At 38.8% G+C, this 5138-nt stretch overlaps 1 pseudogene; it reads left to right on the forward strand.

The window, feature by feature from the left end:
- Positions 1 to 533: 533 nt before the first annotated feature.
- LOC101969508 (actin-binding protein WASF1 pseudogene) lies at positions 534 to 2586 on the forward strand (annotated as a pseudogene).
- The last annotated feature ends 2552 nt before the right edge of the window (positions 2587 to 5138 follow it).

Consider the following 5138-nt stretch of genomic DNA (forward strand, 5'->3'; position numbering starts at 1 on the left):
TGCTACACAAGTGCTGTACCACTAAGATACATCCCCAGCTACCACTAATTTCAACAGTTGCACAATATTTATATAAGAAAAAAGCTTTTTTTTTTTTAGAAATATATACTGACGTAAAAATGATAGAGAGAGACATTATGTCTGTAAGGTACTCTCAACTGGTTCCAAAGTGTATGTGTCTGAGTATGTGTATCTATGCACATATCCATCTTGGCCAATTATAATATGTGCAAAGTCATCCTGGAAACAGGATAGAAACTAAATAAGTTTCAACCTCAGGGAACATATTGGCCCCTTTTAAAGTACACAATTTTCATGAACCCCAAAATATATGCTCAGAGATTACAGTTTCAGGAACACTAATTTTAAAAACTAAAGTCTTTACAATTAGTAAAATAATTTTCTTTTTGTAATCAAAACAAAATTTCTTTTCACTAGAATGTATACATAAATTTCATTGAAAAGACATTAAGTGCCCCCTCCCCCAAACTAAGGATTGGGTAATACCACAAAGCCTCAGGAAAAGAGGAAGAGCAATCTTCGCCCCCTATGATGGGTGAACTAGCACAGAGGTTTATCTCAAGATGCCGTTAGTGAAAAGAAACATCGATCCTAGGCACTTGTGCCACACAGCACTGCCTAAAGGCACTAAGAATGAACTGGAATGTGTAACCAATATTTCTTTGGCAAATATAATTAGACAGCTAAGTAGCCTAAGTAAATATGCTGAAGATATATTTGGAGAATTATTCAATGAAGCACATAGTTTTTCCTTCAGAGTTAACTCACTGCAAGAAGAAGAAGAATTGTCTTTGCAGGACATAACAATGAGAAAAGCCTTCCGAAGTTCTACAATTCAAGATCAGCAGCTTTTCGACTGCAAGACTTTGCCTATTCCATTTCAAGAGACATAAGATGTTTGTGAACAACCTCCACCTCTCAACATACTTACTCCTTATAGAGATGATGGTAAAGAAGGTTTGAAGTTTTCATACCAATCCTTCATATTTCTTTGATCTGTGGAAAGAAAAAATGTTGCAAGATACAGAGGACAAGAGGAAGGAAAAGAGGAAACAGAAGCAGAAAAATCTAAATCGTCCTCATGAACCAGAAAAAGTGCCAAGAGCACCTCATGACAGGAGGAGAGAATGGCAGAAGCTGGCCCAAGGTCCAGAGCTGGCTGAAGATGATGCTAATCTCTTATATAAGCATACTGAAGTTACTAATGGCCCGGCCTCTCGTTTTGAAACAAGACCTCAGACTTACGTGGATCATATGGATGGATCTTATTCACTTTCTGCCTTGCCATTTAGTCAGATAAGTGAGCTTCTGACTAGAGCTGAGGAAAGGGTCTTAGTCAGACCACATGAACCACCTCCGCCTCCACCCATGCATGGAACAGGAGATGCAAAACCCATACCCACCTGTATCAGTTCTGCTACAGGTTTGATAGAAAATCACCCTCAGTCACCAGCCACAGGCAGAACACCTGTGTTTGTGAGCCCCACTCCCCCACCTCCTCCACCTCCTCTTCCATCTGTCTTGTCAACTTCTTCATTAAGAGCTTCAATGACTTCCACTCCTCCCCCAGTACCTCTCCCACTTCCACCTCCAACCACTGCTTTGCAAGCTCCAGTTGTACCACCACCTCCAGCTCCTCTTCAGATTGCGCCTGGAATTCTTCACCCAGCTCCTCCTCCATTTGCACCTCCTCTAGTACAACCCTCTCCACCAGTAGCTAGAGCTGCCCTAGTATGTGAAACTGTACCAGTTCATCCACTCCCACAAGGTGAAGTCCAGGGGCTGCCTCCACCCCCACCACCGCCTCCTCTGCCTCCACCTGGCATTCGACCATCATCAGCTGTCACAGTTGCAGCTCTTGCTCATCCTCCCTCTGGGCTACATCCAACACCATCTACTGCCCCAGGTCCCCATGTTCCATTAATGCCTCCATCTCCTCCATCACAACTTATACCTGCTTCTGAACCAAAGTGTCATCCATCAACCCTACCTGGAAGCAATACGAAAAGGTATTCAACTACACAAAGTAGAAGAGCAGTGTGAACAGGAAGCTAAACATGAACACATTGAAAATGATGTTGCCACCATCCTGTCTCACCGTATTGCTGTGGAATATAGTGATTCAGAAGATGATTCAGAATTTGATGAAGTAGATCGGTTGGAATAAGAAAAATGCATTGATAAATATTACAAAACTGAATGCAAATGTCCTTTGTGGTGCTTGTTCTTTGAAAATGTTTGGTCATTCTAGTGTTTTGCTTTCTATTCCTTATAATAAATAATCCTTTTCCTCCATAATTTTTGATTTTGAAGAAAAGTATAAGCATACATTTCAAACTAAATGTTTTACAGTGGTTTATATTTTTTTTCCCTGAAAAGACATAATTCGGTCCAACAAACCACTAAGTATTAAGCATGGACAGCTGTTGTTAGAGTAGCAGATTCACTTTTTTGATATATCTTAATTGTGCACTTTGTGAATTTTAATTTAAAGAAAGCGAATGAGATTGAAATCTTGAGGGCAGCTGTAATATTAATGAGCCTTATTCCACTTCCTGATGTTTTAAAAGAAGAAACACTGCCTTGATATATGAATATACTCAGAAAGTACATTTAGCTTGTAGTGTTGAATTCTCTTAAAGGAATGCTTAAATTTTTTTTAAAGAGACAGTGAAAGAGAGAGAAAGAGAGAGAGAGAGAATTTTTTTTAGTTTTTTTCAGTGGACACAACATCTTTGTTTGTATGTGGTGCTGAGGCAAGCACGCTACCACTTGAGCCACATCCCCAGTCCCAAATTTTTTATTATTATTTTATTGTTTTAAATACTTGCCTTATTTGAATGTTTAGCAGTACTCCTTTCCCACTTATATATTGTGTGATACAATTTTGCTTGCCTATAGGAGTTTAAAAATTTTCCATGTGAAATCCTCTGAATTAAACATACATGTAACTTACATAATTGTAAGCAATAACAGTCTGATTTAATAAATGGTTCATTTTAAAGGTTAAAAAAAGAAAACACATTAAGTTAAGTCAGGTGATACTTTGCACTCCCTTTATTTCAATAAAAATCAAAACTACTTTGCATGGAGCTTTATATATACAAACTCAATCTTCATGTAATGTAAGTATCATTATCCCCATTTTAAATCAATAAAAAAGTTGTTTTCTTTTGTGTTCCTTTCTACAATCCATTGAAAGTTTCAAATAAAAAGGGCATTTACTTATAAAATGTGCTCCCTAGGGAATAGGAAGTGTATAAAAAAAAAACAATGAACCCATTTTTTTAACTGAAAACATAATCTAAGAATTAAGGTCATGATCCCAGAGAAAAGAATTCTGGATTTAAGTAAATACCAAAGAACATGTTAGATATTTCTAATACACCACAAATTCAGATTTTCCCAAACTCTCACTCACATATAAAGTGACTCTGGGTGATAGATGAGAAGTAGCTGTTCACCTAAACTGCCCCAGAACAGTTTCCAAAACAGTTTCCAGCATGAAAGTCATGAGTTATTCTTTCCTCCAACAAGACAATACTGGCATTCAACAGTTCAAAAAAGAAAAAAAGGAGGACTCAGGATGAGACAAAACTGGGCACCTTCCCTAAGTTTTGAGTGCCCTACTGCATCACCTCAAGCTACCCTTCAAGAAAAGAGCATCTCATGCACGTGGCCTTTGGTGCCAGCTAACCTAATCCAGACCTATGCTCAGCAGTGTCAGCCTGAGTAAAACCAAGTCTCCTCTAATCTTTCATTTCTTCACCAACACAACAGAGGTGCCAATAACAACATCATCAAGATCATTATGCAGACGGAATGAAACTGCTCATCTGAAAGCTGTCCACCCAGTGGAGGCCAAATAAATTTTCAATAAATATTCCCAGACAGAGGCCCCTCCCAGGCTTATTAAGAAGGCTGTTGAGAACCTGGTGTCCTTTTTAAACCTATTTCCTTATCCATCTTACTTGATTTCATCTGGTAAAACAAGATAAGGAGATTAAAAATCTCTCTAGGATAATTTATCCCAGTCATTCTTTTGATTTTATGTATATGGAAACTGAATCTCAGAAAAACCAAGTGATTTGGCTCAAAGTCTTTGGCAGAACAGGGTCTAGAATCCAGTTCCCACATCACTGCTCTTTTTTTCAGTTTATGTTGCCTCTCCAGTAGCTCTGACCTCTGAAGGATCTCAACTTCTATAGAAAATGGAATTCCTACCTTAATAAATATCTTTGAACATTGGTGTATTAGATTCCTATGACTTCTGTACCAAATTCCTATTAGCGTGATGACTTAGAGCAATTTACTCTCTCACAATTCTGAGGCCAGAAGTCTCAAATCACTTTCACTCAGATGAAATCAATGTGCAGAGGAGTAGTCATTCTAGGAGAAAATCCTTTTCCTTTCTCTCTCTAGTTTCTGGGAATCACTTGTATTCTTTAGTGTATGGTCCCTTCCTCCATCTTTTTTTTTTTCCTTTTGGAGGTGTTAGGGATCTAATCCAGAGTCTCAAGCACCTTGGGTAAGTGCTCTACCATGGAACTACATCCCCAGCCCCAATTCTGTCTCAAAAGTTAGCAGTGTTATATTTTCTCTCTGACTGTGGAAACAGAAGCAGAAGGAATCTGCTTCTGTCAGGTGGCCTCTGTCTCCTGTATCAAATCTCCCTCTGCCTCCTTATAAGGACATTTGTGATTGCATTTAATGCTCACCTATTGATCAGGATAATGTATACACATCAAGATCCTGAACTTAATCATATCTACAAAGTCTCTTCTGCCGTATAAAGTAACATTCATAGGCTTCAGAGATTAGGACCTAGCCATATTATTCCACCTACCATACATGGCAACTGTTTTAGTCTGCTTTGTCAACGCTGTGAACAAAAGACCTGACAAGAACAATGTAGAGGAGGAAAAGTTTATTTTAGCTCATGGTTCCAGAGTTTTAGTCCATGGTTGGTTGACTCCATATCTCTGGGCCCCAGGTGATGTAGAACATCATGGCGGAGAAAAACAGCTCAGAACATGACAACCAGAAGCAGAGAGCTCTGCTCACCAGGGGCAAAATAAATACCCCAAAGGGGTATATACCTCAATGTCCACCTTCTC

This window comes from Ictidomys tridecemlineatus, chromosome 3 (assembly GCF_052094955.1).
Source record: "Ictidomys tridecemlineatus isolate mIctTri1 chromosome 3, mIctTri1.hap1, whole genome shotgun sequence".
Taxonomy (NCBI): Eukaryota; Metazoa; Chordata; class Mammalia; order Rodentia; family Sciuridae; genus Ictidomys; species Ictidomys tridecemlineatus.